The following is a 20,043-nucleotide window of genomic DNA, read 5'->3' on the forward strand; positions in this document are numbered from 1 at the left end:
GAAAAAGTAAGGATACTTTTAACTTAGAGTGTGTAAAAGTGAGAGAAGTAATAGTTCTTTGGGGGACAGTTCTGTCTTTCAATTGCTTTAGGCATGCTTCCACTGAGCCTCAGTGTGTGTCCTACCCTTACATGAAGCAAAGAGAAATGCTTCAAGTTCAGCTCTGGTTACCTTCATAGGAGCTTTGTAAGTGAGTTTCTTCTGTGGTAATTAGAGGACATGCACTGCTCTAAAGTGGAATTTCAGGATAATAATTAGCTTGTCAAAACACATAGGCTGTACTAGAGGGTAATATATTAGATTAGATCATTGTCTAAGGAACTTCTCAAAAATAGCCAGTTCAACAATTTTCAGATGTGACTTAGTCATAGTTTAGAGGAATGGGAGTTTGCTACAAAGAGGATTTAAATTAAAAAAAAAAAAAAAAGGATAAAAATCCATTAAAAAATACATATAAAAATTTTTCCCCAATCTCTTTAACCAACCAACTCATGCCATGGTTTTGTGGACAGAATCACAGCCAATAAAATCTGTAAGTTAAGTCACTCCATGTGTCTGAACTATTAAATCCAGGATTATTTTCCACTTCTTTAGTACAGAGTTTTCAAATACACATGAAATTTATTGCCTATTTTTTTCCTGAAGCTGCCAATTTTGAAAATATTTCCATAAAACATCATTGTTTCTCAATATTGGGCTGCAAGGTATGCAACACCTTGCATGTATTAAAAGGTCTTAGCCAGAAAACTACAGGATAGTCAAATACATGGCCTAAATATTCATTTTATAGTACATGAAGTTTAAAATTTGTCCTCAACATTACCAGGAGTAACAGAGTTAGTAGCTTTTGATTGTTCAGAGGAAAGACAGGAAAAGGTGCTAAGGAGACTTGTGAACCTAATTTGGACCTGATTTGCCAAGACCAGTTATGCACCAAAGAGCTAAGAAGAGTAGGAAAACTAGACAGACTGATAAAAAGAGCACTGCTGAAAAATAAGGACAGCATAACTTCATAGCATAGCATTCCTTCTGCTGTATAATTTAGTTCTATCTTTTGATGTAATGTTTTGAATATGACATAACTCCCAACATTTCACAACTTGGTTAATGCCTTCAAGACTACGGTGTTTTTAAGAATGTAAAGGGGATAACATCCTTTTCTTTTACAGTCAAAGTTAAAAGTTTATACAATTTCCAAAAATAACCACAAAAGTCAATGGAGTAGATCAAACCAATGACAATTTATTGCAAAGACGCCTTGTCTTGTTGAGAAATTCTGTTGGCTATGGACAGAGGCAGGAGACTATTTTAGACGCATATCACTACCTGTAAGAGTTTTCTTCAAGCACATCTTCCTCAACTAGTGTCAAGACTGGACCCTTGGGTTTTGTAATGTAAACAATTTTAATTGAATTGTGAACCTGCAGGCTGAGATCAAGCAAAACACTTTGTCATCAACTTAACTTCAGGCACAAAGATATTCTATTTATTTTGCTGGGACTGTTCAAATACCTGAATACGTGTTTAGGTTCATTCTTGTACTGTTACACTAATGTGGCAGCTGTTACAATAAAGTTAGTCTCACATTTTTTAAAACTAATGTTTTTCCTAAGTCATGTTGTTGAAGAGGCCAAACATACAAGAAAAAATTTAAATCCATGGTATTAATTAATGAAATGGCATTTTGCATGCTTAAATAATTAACAGATAATATTTATGTAATTATTTAACAAATTTCGGATTGCAACTGGCATATTTTAAATATTATATAACTATTCATTTTATGTAAAGTATGGTAAATTATATAGCAAAATGATTTTAAATCTATGCCAATCTGCTAAATGTTTATATAATTATCTGTAATATATCATGTGCTGTAAGAATTTCAACATTTTCTCATAATCTGCCAATGGCATGTGACAAATTAGCAATTAGTTAAAAATCTATACACATTTAAATAGCCTTTTCATACCAATAGTTGGGCTTATTTTTTTTAATACAGTTTACTGTGTATATGAGTATTGAGTTATTAACTGATTATCAGGTATGGTTTTTTTCTCTCACATGTATAATAAAAGGCTTTCTAAACAATCTGAAGTACAGAGCTTGAGTTCTTTAACTATTCAAGAAGATGAATGGTGAGATTTGAAGACATTTGGCATTGGCTTGAGTTTTTTCTCATTGAAATTGGCTGTAAAACTCCCATCAGTTCTGAAAGCTACAAATTTACATGTGCTCAAACTGCATTCAGATAAATACCAGGAAGACAAATCTACTTGTAGGCTATTAAACACTACGTCTTTGTCTGCAGTAGTAAACTAATCAGAGAGATGGAACTTAGGTTTGAGTGCCAGCATGAGACAGCCTGAACTGTTGCATTGTTAACTTGGTCTCTGGCAGAGTTTAGAAGGGAGTAAACCTGTGCTGTCCCCTGCTCACTCCCTGCTGCAGGATGTGATTGTCCCAGCTGGATCCCGACGCTGGGCAGTTGTTACATACAGCATTTCTTACAAGTCCAGTGGTGGTGCAGTTTGACAGTGCTGCTAATTGTGAGCAATCCACACAAGACATGACTTCATTCAGTGCAGGACAGACACAAAGCCTGTACCTGGTGATATCAGACACTTCACAGTCTCTACAGAAGTGACTCACACTCCTCAGAGCTGTGCTGGTGGAAAGACCTCCAGATATACAAAAAGTGAACAGGGATAGGAAGGTCAAAGGTCCAAAGGGACCATAATCTGCCCATGCAGTGCAGCTGGCCCTGTAGGTGCTGTTATTGGAAATGGGTTTCCCCAAAGCCTTTGCTAAGCTTTTGTTGAACTCTGGACTGGGAGTCACAGGTGTGGGATACTCTCCCTTGAGGGCAGATTTTCTGAGAATAAAGTTGTGGTAGGAGAGAGCCAAGTTCTTGTGTACATTTAGCCCTACGGTTCCCACTTCCCATGGCAGAATAAATAATAGATTCCAAGTTTCACTGATAACTCAGTCCACCCTAAAGGAAAAGTTATATTCAAACAAACAAATCAGATATACTAATCAAAACACTATTTTGTATCTATTCCCACACCAGACATGTGCTGTTTACTCACACACAGTCCGTGGACATCCTTTAGCTTCCTAAATTAAAGAAAAAAATGTTATTCAAATTACATGAGAGGAAATAATGCATTAGTCATTGTTAAAAGACATAATGAAAGCAGTATTTTTCATTACTTCTTTCCAATAAGTAAAACAGATTATTGCATCGTTTGGCACATACTGATAGCTTGTAAATACTTAAATTAGTTTATATTAATCTGCATTGTTCTATTTGCACTGCACATGCGCTGTGGAGCTGAAATTGTTCTGAATGCTGCCAACAAATTTTTGGTTCCTATTACTGCTCTGTAGCTATTCAGTAGAAGAGTTTAGTAGTGGAAAGAGAAGCAGACAAATATATTTGTTAACACAAGGTTGATATATATTTGTTGTCATTTAAAGGTTTATATTTTTGTTAAGTTTAGAAGACCATTTCAAGCAACATTTTGTTTATTTGAAGCCTTTTAACCAAATGTATGGGGTGTCTTTATTGCTAATTATTCTTCTTTCAGGATGCCATGGAAAAATGTGTCTTCTACTAATTCCAGTGTCACGTTCTGTGAATTTTTCTTTTATGCTCTATGCTAAAGGACAGAGTTCCCACTATCTGAATAGAGTGATTAATACCCTCAGCTCTGTGTGACTTTTCTCATAATTTCTAATCTATCTATAAAGGTGTATTAATTCTATAAGAGCATGGACTCTCTTATTCTGTGATATTTGCAAAGAAACACCAGCCAGATTTATCTGAGTGTTGATTCAATAGTTATACTGTGGTTTGAAGTGTTACTTAATGTCTTGTGCTATAGGGTCCTTTTAGGCAGGGGGGAGGAATATTCCACAGCTCTTTCTTAACCCTGAATCATACCTGATTCAGAAAAGCTCTTAAGCATTTGTGTAACTTTCCATTTGTGATTAGCCCTGTTGCATTATACAAATAAGATCCTGCAGTCCCACATAAACATTTATAAGAAATGGATTTAAACATGTTCTAAAGTTGTGATGTGAGCTACACATTAACCAATTTGTATGGGGGAGCCTAAATTAGTGAGTACATACAAGAACCTTGCTTTCCACAACATTTTTGGTAGAAAAAGCTGCTTCTAGAGAATATATTAAAAAGGCTCCTAACATAATCAAAGAGCTTTTGTTTGTGGTTTGGGGTTTTTTCTTATTTTTGTAAGAATATATTTTTTGTGAATATTCTTCAACGATATTCACCCATCTTGTCTCCAGCCCTTCTACAGTAATAATATAAATACAAACATCACACTTGAATTACAGTCAAAGATGCACAAAGGCAGCTTTTAGCTCCAGTGGAAGGAGTTTATTTCATCATTGTGCTATTATTTCAAGGGCTGCACAACCAACAATGAAGAGAGAGAACCCTATAATCAGATTTTCATATTAGATTGTTCATCATGGAATAAATATATTGGTTAGAAAATCACAAATCTGCAATTGTTTCAGTAGACTTGAAATCATTAAAGTTATCAAAATGATAGTTCTTTGTGCATTTCTTCAAGCTTGTTGAAAGTATCCAAGCAGAATACCATGTAATTGCTTATTCTCCTTAATGAAATTTGGAGTCCTTTCACATCTCATGTAAATAATAGTAAAAGTAAATAACTTAATTAATTTGCTATTGTTGTTTTGTTCATTTTGTCTGAAGAGATAAGTTAGTCATGAGCAGGGGAAACGGAGCATATGGGTATGGAGAAACCTGGGGATATGTGAATAAAGTAGTGACTATTATTTATAAAATTCAGGGCCATTCAATTACAATTGGCTGTTTGCCAATTACTATAAAAGGCAAAATTAGCTGAAAAACAGTACCAATTAGGCAAAGATGAGGACGACGATTAGAAGGTGCTCTGAAATCCAGTGTTGAATGTACTGGTTTATCCTTTCTGTGAAAAAATATGAGGCAGATTTTGCTTCCTGCTCTCCAGATCCATCTGTATATTATAACAAATATCAGAAAAAAAGTTCAAGTTTCTATTTTGTCTGATTTAAAGATTTAATTTCAGAATCTCCTGCAAGCTCTGTGATATACCTACAGGTATTTCTATTATATGGGACGATTCTTTCACTCCTTGGTCCCATAACTAAATGAAATTGCTTTACTTCATGAAATTAACATTATTGTATTTTCATTCAATTGGTTCATTATTCAATAAATAACATCAATAATCCTAGAGAGAAGTTGCTGCATCTCAGAACTACTGCATCCTTACACACTTCTCTCCATCTTAGCCATTCCTTTTGCCCCCTGGAAAACAAGGACTGAGCTGAGCAGATCTCCTATCCTGGTGTCAAAGTTTTGCATTTTGCTTGTAAATTTTCTTGCTTCCACTTGGCTCAAACAAGCTAATCACGAGCCTGATATATGTCTGAGTACTGGCACAAGGATTTTATTCTTAACTATATAATTCCATTGCTCAACTCAGCAGATTTTATAAGAAAGGAAAGAAAAAGCAATATTGTCACATAGTAATTGTGTATATAATTCTTGTTGAAAAACATGTCTGTCTTTCTTCTGTGTAATTTTTTCCTTTTTTTGAGGAGGAGCTTTGGCTTTACTTCTGAGACTTGTTTAAACTAAAGTTCAACAAAATCACAATTTTCTTTAAACATGCATATATCTTTAAGAGTCTTCTGAATTAGAGGAGATCATTTAAATGGAGCCTAGTACTAAAACAAAGCATATAAATAAAGTTTCTGATATTAAAATACATCAACTTAAGATACACTTTTTAAGTGCAAGATTGAAGTCACTGGACATATTCTCATGCTTCAGAGATTCTCATTAAAAGAAGTTATAGAAACTGAATATAAGGTAGAAGATTTTGGACTCTGTATATTTCAGCATGAGCATCAGGAGTATCTTTGTTATTTTCCCAACAGCTGGATCTATCAGTGGAAACTATCAGGCACTCCACTTGCTTTTATGCATGAAAAATGTGGGTCACTGCTTTTTCTCTCTCTTATAATAGGTACTATTAAAATTCTTTAACCAACACCCCACTACCTGCAATAATCACAACATCCTTCTGTATTTAGAACCTCAAGTGACACTTTAAATGATGAATGCTGAGCTCTTAATATCTCCAACTCTATTAACGTATGAAGAATATTATTCCCTCTGCATCAAGATGCTGTAGCACCTGTACTAATAAGGTGTTGGTAAGATAGATTGTTTCTACTTCCCACTACCATGCCATACTTCTAGCAATCCAGACAAAGCCTGTGAGAAAATATCTTCCTTCCTCCTGCAGTGACGATTGAGTTCCATCTCTCCGAAAGTGTATTTGTGTTACTGTGGCAAGTAAAGAAAGGGAAATAATTGTAGGTTATGACTGCAGCACCTGTGATAAGGGGCACCAGTGGCATTATCAGAGCCATGATATACGATTTCATCAGGTGAAAGGGGATCTCAAGTGTTTGTCCCACAGATGGTAAGCTGTTTCCCCATGGAACCTGTAGTATGCCTGACAAAAAAGCCACACCTTTTCTTCTCTTTCTACTCTTTTAAGTCTTCCCATGCATGATGAGATTTCATTGAAAACTCCGAAACTGACATGAAAAGCCTTTTAGTGAGACTGGCCACCTGAGCATATGCCAGCAGATTACTGACAAATGCACTGGGATGAGTCAGGACACTTAAAGACAGAATGAAGAAAACAACGGAAGTGTAGCATCTGGGTCACCAACAGAATGAAGAAGAGATTCAGCATCTCCTGAGAATAAATGAAACTATAATTTTCTGTATATGAAGGCATATCTGAATGAAAATTTGTCAGTGAAAGGACTCTTGAAGTGATGAAGATTGATATTGAAGAAGTATATAAAATGATGAAATAAAGCATGGAATCTCCTTCTTTATTACAACAAGGACAATGTTGATCTTTAAAACTAAAAGCCACATGGCAAATCAAAATGTGTATCAACAATACACATCTGTATATGGTTTTTGATGAAACCTAGTTTGAGACCCTTGTGTAATGATCGGAGTGAGTGAACAGAAGGAAATTAAAGAGAAAATAAACGTGTTCAAATGAGTTCAAATCCTTCGGTTTACTGAGATGCAGTCCTTATTGAACTGTAAGGAATAAAGACTAGAGGATTTGATATGCTTTGAGGACAAAAGACAGCTACATGCTAATCTGGCAGCATAGCCCAGCCTCCATCAGAGACACACAGGTGGATCGAGAGGCATTAGCAGGATTTGTATGACGAGCAGGCACTAATGGAAGTTTTATACAGATATTCCTTAACTTATGAGTATAAACTGTCTACCCTGAATGCCAAAAGAGTACGGGCCTATGTTCATGGGGTGTAAGCAATCACATCTCAATAGTTACTTTGAACTACATTGAGACTGCACCTCCCTTAGTGCTCAAAGTGGTGTTAGACACAAAACAGCTCATTTAAAACCTGAGGCCCTGAGGCCACTAGTAAACAGCTGAAGTCCAACTTGCTGTCCTGACTCAGGTTCCATTGATTACACTACTTGCATTAATTAAAAAGAAAATAAATGTCTCCTATCTATTGTAATGATATAGTTCATATGTTGCCAAATCGTGGAATGAAAATGGCATCTTCCTATCAGAGCACAATTCCTCAAGCAAAACTACTGCTGTAAATACAGGGAGCAGGGAAATAGTATTCTGGGATTCCTAAGCCACACTGTGCTCATTTTTCTATTCAACTTGGAAACCTGCACTATGACATAGGTGACTTGATATGTTCTCTGCAATCAGCAATCACTTGTATAACCAAAGAAAGAATTAAACAATAGAAATACACCCTTCCCTCCAACTACAGACTAAGACAGACCTGATTCTAGGTTCTTCATATAGGCAAAACCTCTGTGGTTATTATCACAGGTACGTCATATATGTAAGGTTGCAATGTCATTAGCTGTGCCAGCTCCAGAGATTTCTCAGAAGTTTCAGGTTATTTGATGCCTCCTAGAAAATACTATAGTGTTCTACAACACGCATCTCTTTTCTCTCATCTTTTCTTAGTGATCCTTAATAGTGAACTGGAAGCTAACCAGCCTCTTTTGTTTTCAAGAAGAGAGCTCTAATAGAGTGGGCATGACACTGTATATTTATTGGCCCTCATTTCTGAGAAAGCAAAGGGGTTTTTTTACCCTATTATTCCCACAGCAGGAGCCTTACAGTTTTGTTGGTTAGATTTAAGTTCCCAGCCAATTTACAGATTCTTAGCCCTTCTCTTACCTTGTTTTCTCCAGTGATGCACTTACAAAAAGATACCATATCTCTTCTCAGCCTTCAGGCTAAAGAAGACTAAGCCTTTCAGTTGCCCTGTATGAGACACATTCATTATCCCTTTTTTATCTTATCACAGACCTTCTTGACTCTTCTTCTTCTCAAGAACATCTTTATGTGATATGAGAGTGGTTAGGAATGCATGTGTCATTTCAGCCATGTTTTCTACAGCAGAACAATTTTTTTCCTACCTCCTGCCCCTAACTGCCTTGCTCTTGACTACCCCTTCCTCAAACTGAGCTCCTTTTCCTTGACTGAAAGCACAAAAATATGGCTGGCTGATACAAAATGCATTGGACATACTTACCTTGCATGTCTCAGCTTGGCATCACAGATCTACGTTTCTCACCTAGGGTGGTGGCTGCCAGGAGGACCGTCTGCCTCCACAGCTGTGTGAGGCCAGGGGACGAGGAGGAGGCATCAAGCTGTTAATACTGGAACTTGGCTGCATCTGCGACAGGGCCCTCAAAGCTACTGCTCTGCAGGATGGTTCTTCCCTATCTGCTTGTTGTTTCAAGACATGAAAGAGCTCTTCTGCCAGAAGCCATTCAGTGTAAACCTCCTGCCCTGCTCTCAATGCATCTGCTGGAGGATGAATATATAATGGCAAAGCTTCATTGTTTCCTATTCGCTCATCCAATGGGAGCAACCGTCTCTGCATTATCTCCCTGCTGTGTGTTTGATGTGATTAACTCTGTCTCCAGCAGAGTGCCAGGTACACATGCCGAGATCAGTGAGACAGTGTGGGAAACAGGATAGCTTCTCAGCCTGCCCAGAGGCCGCTGCTCAAGCTGACCTGCTCAGTGCACAAGTGCCAGCTCTTGTCCAAGAGCCCCTGCAAGGAACATTGCATCTGAAAAGACTTCAACAGGAGAGTGAAACACATTCCCATAGGAACACAGAAACCAGTGTCCTCCCCCAGGTCTTTGAACACCTGCAGGATTACATTTGACCTAAACAGTGAGAAAGTATAAGTATCTCTTTGGGGCCAGGTCTCTCTCAGGTGATTACAGAGAAGCTGTGCTAAGGGATGCTGGCAACAGATTTCATCCTGGGACTGCACTTGCAGAGATTTTGATTTGGGCAGAACCCCAAAGGGCAGACCTGCCACTGGTTTGCAGGATTTCTGCTTTACAGTTGTGACACTAAGTCAGAAATCTTAATGTGCCAATTTAACTGAGGGACCTGAATACATAATTATTTCTAGGAGATGAGCAACATATCAACTGCCAAGTAATAGAGTCCCCAGTGGAAATCTAAAATTTTAGTGCTCTATTTCCTTCACAGCATTTTTCCCAGTCTTTTTGAAACAAACAAACCTGCAACCAACAGTCTGTGTTTTTCATTTCAAATACCCACCCTAAGCTACTGTTTTGACAGTACAGATTTAATCAGATTTCTGCATTTAAAGTGACAATTTAGCTACAGCATAGAACGCAGAACACTGACTTTGACATATAATTCCACTTTCACCACTAGAACCCTGCATGCAGTGCCCAGTTTCAGATGTAAGTGATTTGCTGTCTCATTTGAGTCTCCCCTACTTGCTTATCTGCATCGCAGAATCTGCAGCATGTGTCACCATCATTTCTGTTTTAAAGGTGCAGTGAACAGCTTCGTTCCCACTAGATAATTCTCATGAGTCACTTCCCAAACACATTTGTCATTTTGAATACCCGAATTCAGTAGAAACCAAATGCAAAATCAGTGTCCTTTCATGAAATTTAATGAACTATTCTGATTTATGTCACAGAGCATAAATCTGCAGATAAGGGATTTGTATCAGTTATGGACTCCAGGCCTCTCAGATGTCAAGATCAAAACCTAGAAAGAATAATCAGTTCATTATCCTTTCTACTAAACTAAGAGCTCATTTACATAAATTTGTGAGTTTAGGTGGGGACACTCAGTGCAACATAGCATTGCATCTTCCAATTTTTCTCATGTATCAGAGGAAATTGGAAATGTGTTTAAACAGATTAGGGAAAAACACACCTAATGAAGCATAAAACTTTATACAGTTGTAGGTAATTCTGGACATATTTTGCTTCCAATTCAGACCTTGCTGAATTCCCACATAGCTGTTCTCCCTGAGAAACCTCAGTCCATTCAGAGCCATTGTCAATTTGTCTATGGTTGCAAAGGTAGCAAGATTGGACTAGCTCTTCAAAAGAGATAAGAAAGCAAATTTAAACATTCACTTCAGCCATTGTGTAAAAGCTTTACTAGGTGTATCTCAGAATTGAATTCCAGGTTGATTTAAACTTGATATTAGGGCAGAAACAGAGTGTTTATTTAAGAAGCCATTTTATCCATTTATGAGCTCTAAACAGCTACTGGGAACTGGGATACTGAATTACTATGTGAAATATTAATGTTATGCATACATCAAAAAAAGTTCTTCAACCAGAGCATGGCTGAGCACTGGAACAGGCTTCTCAGGGCAGTAGTCACAGCACTAAGCCCGACAGAGTTCAAGAAGTGTTTGAACGATACCATCAAGCACATGGTGTGACTGTTGGAGCTGTCCTGTGCAGGGCTAAGAGTTGGACTTGATGATTCTTGTGGGTCCTTTCCAACTCAACATATTCTGTGATTCTGTGACCTTTATCATAGCTTGTATGAGTGGAGCTTACAGGTCATTTGGGGAATGAGTTGTTACTGAACCACGGTAATAGTTCTTTGCAGGTTAACTGACATGGCGTGATGGAGGAAGGAAGCCTTGTCCTTCTGCTGGAGTTTACTCTGATGCCCACAATTAGTTTCTGAATGGTCTGCTGTCCAACTTCCAGTCCGCAGAGAAACACTTTTTATTTTGCCATTGGTACACTAAATGGAAAATACCATGAACGTTATGGTAGTCATACATATGCAGGTTTATATTTGTACTTAAGGTTTGAAAAAACTTATCTTCTGAAGTTCTTTATTGTTTGTTACAGCTGAGTACTGAGTTTCTTTTAATCTCTCCTTACGTAGTAATCCCTCCATCTTCATGATTATTATCCATTGCTCTTCTCAGAACTCCATACAGTTTTTCTACATTTTTTCAAGAAAGAAGGTGCCTAAAACTCTCAGTGCAATATTCTACCTTCATTGTCACCATACAGATAGGGTCTATTATCTTCCTGCTCCACGAGAGGCATAAATATCTCTGTTTTACGCAGCTCAAGGTTGAAATGGTCCTTTAGCTGCCAAGTTACTTTGCAAATATATCTGATAAATAAGATTAAAAAAGGGTTTAGGAGGGGAAAGAAGAACATTAAAAAGCACTAGGTGCTGACACAACTGGCAAGTAATAATTACCGCTCCGACATTAAAAGAAGGTTACCAGCCCTACCTCTCACCATAAAAAATATCCTGGTATGAGCTGGTTTAACTAAATTAGTTTTTCCTTGTGTTAGTGATCTGTGATTTAACTGCTCTGCAAATTATCAAAAATCTTCATAAAACTTAGAAGCACTGAAAATTCTTAAATAAGTAAATAATATGGGTTAGTAAGTATTAAAAAACAGTGGTTCTAGTAAAATAGCGTATGCAGAATATGTGTACATTCCCAAGAACTCTATACCAGATAACCTCAGACATGAGAACATTTCAGTGTGTGAACAAAACTGTCCCAAATTCTTTTATCATATCCCAAAATGAAGAGATTAAAAGAAACTACTGAAAAAGATATATACTCTGAGACTGCTATTAATTGCGACAGATACGAACCCCTTTGCTGGGACTTGAGACTCCTGTTTTGGCTGCTGTACTGAGTCCGTGTTCTGGAAAGAAAGTCCTGCTGCGACTCACCAGTGGGCTCAACGGACCTAAGGAGAACAGGAACTGAGATTCTCTTTGTGCCATTTTAAGTTCACATTGCAGCCAAATGTTTCATAACTACATATAGTTTTTCCAGTTACTGAATTTAGTTACCAAATCTTGGTGGAAATATGTCCAGCTTTACATTCCTCACCCTGCAAGGGACAACACAAACACCTAAAGAGGGCACTCGTAAGTTGCCCATAGGAGCAACATATCAACACTAGAGTTACAGCATTTACCCTCTCTAGAGGTAGAGCAGCCCATGTAAAGCTAACAATTTGTCCCTCTCTTTACTGGGTTCCTAAAGAATTCTAGACATTTCCATCCACATGTTCAGGTCTAACTTGTTGTTAAGGACATGCCACTTAGTTCAAAACCACACCTCCTTTCCTTCAATTAGAAATGTCTGGCAGTGTGAGGTGCTGCCCACTCACCCACAAAATGGGCAAACTGGCTTCTGGACTCATCACATCCTCAGGCATCTGCATCCATCTGCCTGCTCTGACTTTCTCTTTCCCTGTTCTTATGCCAAAACACTACCCTTCAATGCATCCAGGAATGTCGATATGGTGGGGACCCAAAATGAGCTGCCAGGAGTCAGATTTGGGTTCCAGAGTTTGGCATGGGAAATGTGCGTGGGCATTTTCCATATGACCACTATTGGAATTAAAAACAAAAACACTTCTGGAAAAAGAGGATAAGATGTAGCAGTAGTTCTGCATCGGGATGCATTGTTTATCAGAGAGAATGCTCCACTGGAATATTCCTGTTTTGTTCCATTGGAGCTTAAAAAGAAGTAATTTCCCATGCCCTCCTCTATCTGCAATGCCTATGTGGAATAAAAGGCAATAAAACCAAAAAATGCTGAAGGACCAAAAGGACTTCTCTCATGCTGAGCACTGGTATCCAGGGCAGAATCACACTGATTTATATGTTGTATTTCTGCTTCTCATCACATGGACTTTATGGGGAACCATAAAATGGAAGCCAGATTAATTAACACAGGAATCATAGAATCATGTAAGATCTGAGAAAGAGTTATTGCTTCTGCTGCTTGGTATATCTGCATACATGGCTAGAAAATATATTCAGAGAATCACATAATACACTGAGTTGGAAGGGACCTACAAGGATCATTGAGTCCAGCCCCTAGCCGTGCATGGGACAGCCCCAAGAGTCATACCATGTGCTCAACAGTATCAACCAACTGCTTCTTGACCTCTGTGAGGCTTGGTGCTGTGACCACTGCCCTGGGGAGCCCAGTTCCCTGGTTCCAGTGCCCAACCACCCTCTGGGTAAAGTGCATTTTCCTAATATCTAGCCAAAACTTCCCCAGACACTACTTCAGGCCATTCCCTCAGGTCCTGTAACTGGTCACCACAGAGAAGAGATCAGTCCCTGCCTCTCATCCTCCCCTCACAAGGAAGTTGTAGATTGCAATGAGGTCTCCCATCAGTCTCCTCTTCTCCAGGCTAAACAGACCAAGAGACCTCAGCAACTCCTCATACGGCTTCCCCTCAAGGCCCTTCACCATCTTCATTGTCTTCCTTTGAACACTCTCTAAAAGCTAAATATCTTTCTTCTATTGTGTTGCCCAAAACTGCACACAATATTCAAGTTGAGGCCACACCAGTGTAGAGCAGAGCAGGACAATCACCTCCCTCTGGTAATTTGCCTGATGCCTCCAGGACACAGTTGGCCCTCCTGGCTGCCAGGGCACTGCTAACTCATATTCAACTTGCTGTCAACCAGGACACCCAGGTCCCTTTCTGTAGCACTGCTTTCCAGCATCTCATTTCCCACTTTGTACATACATCTGGGATTGCCCCATCCCAGGTGCAGAACCCAGCACTTCCACTTGTTGAACTTCATATGGTTGGTGGTTGCCCAGTCTTCTGATTTGTCGAGGTCTCTCCGCAGGGCCTACCTGCCTTCAAGATAGTCGACAGCTCCTCTCAGTTTTGTGTCATCTGTAAACTTGTTTAATATCCCTTCTAGTCCTGCATCCAAGTAATTTATGAAGATGTTGAAGAGCACAGGGCCAAAGATGGAGCCCTGTGGAACCTCACTAGTTACAGGTCACCAGTCGGATGTCAACCCATTCACTATTACCCTCTGTGCTCCATTCATGAGCCAATTGCTCACCTCCCACATGAAGTGTTTATCCAGCTGTGTGCTGGACATTTTGTCCAGAAGGATCCTGTGAGAGACAGTATTGAAACTTTTACTGAAATCCAAAAGGATTACATCACCTGGCTTCCCTTGATCAGCTAGGTAGGTTACCTTGTCATAGAAGGAAATCAGATTTGACAAGCAGGACTTTCCTCTCATGAAGCAGTGCTGACTGTGACCAGTGGCTGCATTGTCCTTCAGGTTTTTTTTCAACACCCACCAAGACTAATCTTCTCCATAAATCAGGCACTGAAGTGAGACTGACAGGCCCATAATTTCCAGGGAAATCCTTCTTGCCCTTCTTGAAAACTTCACTAGCTTCCAGTCAGCTGGAACTTCTCTGGATTCCCAAGACCGCTCAAAAATCATTGAGAGAGGTTTTGCAACAACATTCAAGGGTTGGACTTGATGATCTCGGAGGTCCCTTCCAACCCAGCTGATTTTAAGATTCTATGATTCTATCAGGAAGCTCTTTGAGGATTCTGGGGTGAATCTCACAAGGCCCCATAGATTTGTAGGGATCCAGCTGGAGCATCAGATCCCTCACAATTTCAGGGTAAACTGGGAGTTTATCATTCTCACAGCCGTGATCTTCCAGCTCAGGGCATTAGACCCCCTTCATCTGTCATCAATGCTGAAGGCAAAGGCAAAGAAAGCATTAAATATCTCTGCCTTGTCTCTGTCCCTGTTTGTGAGGTGACAATCTTCATTCTGTAAAAGGTCGATGATATTTCTAGACTGCCTATTGCCATTAATGTATTTGAAAATACTCTTTTTATTGTCATCCACATTTCTGGTCTGCTTCAACTCCAGTTGAGCTTTGGCTGCATGGATTTTCTCCCTACAGTGTCTAACAGCATCTCTGAATTCTTCCCATGTCACTTGACCTTGCTTCTTATGGGCATACACATTTCTTTTTTGCCTTATCCAAGAGAAGATTCCTTCTGAGCCAAGCCAATCTTCTGCCTCGCCTGCTTGACTTCCGACATTTGGGAATTGCCTGCTCCTGTGCCCTTAGGAGGTGATGTTTGAAAAGGGACCAGTACTGATGGCACTAGAACTCCTATTCATTACACAAGCAATTCATTACATGGTTAATTCTGTAGTTATTCAGAAAGAAGCATAATAAATAAAACCAAATAAATTAAAATAGAAGAAAATACTTGTGAAGTCCAGTCAGCAAAGACTAAAATAACAGAAATTTGTTTCCCTGTTTTGGCAGTTAGCACAGTTAAAATTCGATAAAGGGAAGAAAATAAAATATTTTCCTGATAAACAAGCTAGGGAAAATTCCCTACTAGACCAGAAAAAGAAAAAGCAGTCTTAGGCTTTTCTGAATCACAGGGAAGTCCCTGGAATGCTCTGGGGCTAATGTCACTCCTTATTCAGAGTAAAATTTTATGGTTACTATCTTTCCTTATAAGTCCTGCAATGCAGACAGTGTTCTAAAATATAGCTAAGCTCTAAAGTGCAGTGAATTTTAGAAGATAATTCAGACAAGCTCAACGGACAGATTACATGGTTCTGTTAGCATTCACCTCCTATAGAGAAAGGCAAAGGTGGAAAAAGGATTGTGAGAAGAGACTGCAGAATAGGAAACTTTTTGCTTGCTGTCAAGTTTTGTTTTAGTAAAGTTCCTGTTGCCTTGTCCTATCAACGACAAACTATCTGTCTTTCAAGGGATACTACTTAGTGTCTGGATTTGGGAAACAGTGCAATTTATTGCCACATTTTGCAGAAGATTAGCACTGGTGATTTCTGAGAAATCACTTTCTCAGAAAAAAAATCAATATTTTAAATACTTTATTGCTTTATGTATAGATTTGAAGAGTTATCTAAAAGGTTATCATGAACCAAATATGTTCATAAGATCTATTAAGACAATAGGAACACTCAACTTTTTATAAATTTAAAACAACTTATTTTCATTAAGAGCTTCATATCATGGCTGGGCTTCGCGAATGAAGATTTGGGAAGGGCTCTACCCACATTTGTTGCAGGCGCGTTGGTGGCTAAAAAGGCCAATACGAGATAGACATGTCCGGTTGCAAAAGGCGCAGCAGAAAGACTCCTTAGATGGTATATTCTGCAAGCACGATTCTTTCTGCGTTGCCTTTTCTCCTCAAGAGTGATCCTGCGTGCTTTCTCAAAAGCATCAGCAGCGTTATAGAAGAGCTTCATATATTTTATTAGAAAACATATGAAGCTATTCCAAGAGAAAACAGAACTTTTCCATTTGAAAATGTGATACTTTTATAACTGTGCTTTGCTTTTTTTATGTGTGGTTTGTTTTTTTTTAAATCTGTATGGGAAGTTTTTCAAAATCGGAAATTTAATCTTTCCTCTGTTTTTTTTGTTTGTTTGTTTGTTTTTAATCACTTCCCTCTCTGTAGACATCCAGCTAAATATTTTTCAAAGAACTTTATCCTTTTTAATGCTCTATCCACTTTTAAAAGTGCTCTTTCATAAGCACCACTGTCAAAACTATGGGGAACAAAGTTAAATGTAGAATTTGCTTACATAAATGTTTGCATGAAAACATCAAAGCATCTCACTCATCTCACCCCCATTGTCATCATTCACTATAGTTGTATATGTAATTCAGCTCTCTCTCAAGCAGCTGCACATTTTGCACAGGAGAGAGGAAGCCAGAAAAACATTGGTGAGATTCATTTAGAGATAGAAAAGTAACTGATAATGAAACAGAAAGTCCTGTCTGTCAGATGAAGGTTGCATTTGATTGTGCACAGTCAAATGTAAAACCTGAATACTTTTAATTTGGTCTGGGATTTTCTGGCATTTCTTTTCAAATGGTTAATTTTTCAAACTAGGCCCTACCCTTTGACAGAGATGTGATATGATGTTATTCCAATAAACTGTTGAGGTAAACAATAGAAGATGTGGGGGTTTTCCATACTTTTTTTTTCGTTTCTTTTTTTTTTGTCTTTGAAAGAAGATATTCCAATAATAGAGCTTTATTTCTGTATATGATAATGGCATACTATTTCCCTGCCAATATGTCAGTGTGATTATTTTAATTCAAAGTAAGATGTATCCAGCCCAACAATACTGCTCAGTGATTGACCTTTTGGTAGCAGGTTTAGCCCCACCTCTGATCCATGTACCTCTTCTATGAGTTATTTGTGAAGCTATGTTATATGCAGGTCACTTATTAAATTGTCCCAAGCAATTTCAAAGAAAGACATGGGGTATTTCATTGAAAAAATTGTCCAAAGGTTTGCGGGGAACATGAGTTACCATGTATCTCAAAGGATACTTCTGGGCATTCTCTTCATTTTTCCAACCGCTTCCACTTCTGACCAGTACTGTTCTTTGGCATCACCCTAACGGGGCTGCAAATCCTTAGACATGCAGAATATTCAAGTATAAGAAAATTGTATGGGTTTTCCCCATACATAACTCTAACCCTCTTCTCTGGTTTCAGGACACATGTACAAACCTGCCTAACAGGAGTTCAGATATTTGTTTTTTCTCCAAGTCCCTTCTGTCAATGGAATGTCCTGATGTGAGGTGAAGGAGTGTTTTCCTGTTCATGTTGTTTTTCTGAATGGTGAACTGCGCTGAAATCAAACACCCATTGTAGGTCAAAGCAGCACTTCAAGAATACTATATTTATTATATTACAAAAACTAGCAGTTTTTCGTGCCAATTTTAGACTCTTAAAATGACAATATTTAGTGTTTTATTGTATGCTATCTTCAATACTTTCCTCTTCCTTCCCACAAAATGTAACATGTTTTCAGGATAGAAGGAAACACACTAAGACAGAAAACAGTGCTTCTAATTAAGCTTTTCAACTGGACTGCATTGACGGATGCACCAGAGTTCTGCATACAGATTACAGACCCTGTTCTAGGAAATTATAACTCATGATAATCTCAGTGGTTTAGAGCAGATGGAGAAAGTGAAGAATTTTCTCATATGACACTGTTATGCTCGTTTCTGCAGTGTTTTAAGGTTGGTTTGCTTTATGAGTACCACAAATATCTTGTCTGCCTGATATTGCACAGAAGTCAGGGAGGATAATGCAACAATGGGGCTGGCAGACCTGTCATGGGAAACCAGAAATAACTTGCGTTTTTGCTGTTTCTTACTGGAGTTAGCATTGTATTCTTATTGATTTCTTACCTTCATGGCTCACTGCAATAAATTTGAAGCCTAAATCAAACTTTCACAAAAACAAAAGCACTGATTTTCTGTTACATTTCTATCTCTGTAGTAATTTAAATGTGAGCATATATTTAACATTACTGATCAGATATGCCAATGTGTTACACATTATTTGTACTCTCTTTGCAAAGATGCAGAGATGAAATGAACACAGTATATAGAGTAATGCAAAAAGAGAGTAAAGTAGAAACAAAAAGAATGGGCCTTGAGGGCAGGTTCTGGCACAGTGTTCATTTATCTCTATCATCGGTAATGAGATAAATGAGTGCATCTAGCTGGGGGCAAAAAATGCTGTAATTGCTAAAAACAATACAGCTTATACTTTCTAGATAGCCTCATAATAAAAGAGATAGTTGTGTTTCTGAACATATCTGATATTACTGTCTGACTTCATTACTTAGAGGGCAAAATGGGAAAGTTATGAGGCTCTGGTAAGAAAATTAAGAATACAGTAACTTGAAGCCAGTTTGTCATTTTCTCCTTCAAAATGAATATATATCATAAAAACATAAGAGAAGTAGGTGTCATAATGACAAAGAATTTAATTTTATGGTAAACTTTAACACTTAATATGAAAGAAAGTATCTTCAATGTACCTCAATAAATTCAACCCACAACTCAGTACAACTCAGTACCAGAGAATGGGCAACAACTGGCCTGGCTCTAGCCTTAAAATATGACAGCACAATTTTAATTCAGGTGAATTTATTTATTTGCTTAATTTTAGATTTTTGTTTAAGAAACAAGATAATAATATGTTTCTAGCAGGAATATTAAAATCTCAGGCATGTATTTGCAATGTGCGTTAAAAAAAAATTTACTTCTGATTATCTATTCAGGCAATAAAAAATCTTCCTGTTCTATTTTCTGGAAGGGAGATATTTTTATAGGACTTTTTTCATTGGTTTTTTGGGGTTTTTGTCATTGATGTTCTCCATTTTTATCTTCTAATCAAAAGATTTTATTTTCCTGTATGCCAAAACGGTAAAGATAAGGAAAACACAGTAAGTCATACATACCTAGCCAGCTGTGTTTCAGAGATTATTTCAGTAACTGAGCAGCAGGATACAGATGGGCTGATGTGCTCACTTCCTAAAGGTATCTTTGATTTATCTGTGGTTACTGGGTATTTAGGTTCTAGATAATTATTTTTTCCTTAAAAAAAACCCCAAACAACCCAAAGCCATCACACCTCAAACCAACACTGTTATAGAAGATTAAAATATTCATGTACTAGAAAATGTGTGCAACCAAAATAATCTGTCTCTGCAATTCCTAAAAGAAGGTAACAATTATTAGGACTCTGGTCTGCAGATAGGTACATTGAGTTATAATGAGCAAGAGTGAAATCCACCCCTATTTTCTCTGACTTTATCGAAGAACAAGACTTCCCCTGACCCGTCAAAGCATCAAGCATATGTTGTGTAGCTTGCGAGTCAGAGACCTCATGACTCCTGTTTTACACCTCAAAATAAAAGCATCACTGATTGCTAGT

Source organism: Pseudopipra pipra, chromosome 5 (assembly GCF_036250125.1).
Source record: "Pseudopipra pipra isolate bDixPip1 chromosome 5, bDixPip1.hap1, whole genome shotgun sequence".
Lineage (NCBI taxonomy): Eukaryota > Metazoa > Chordata > Aves > Passeriformes > Pipridae > Pseudopipra > Pseudopipra pipra.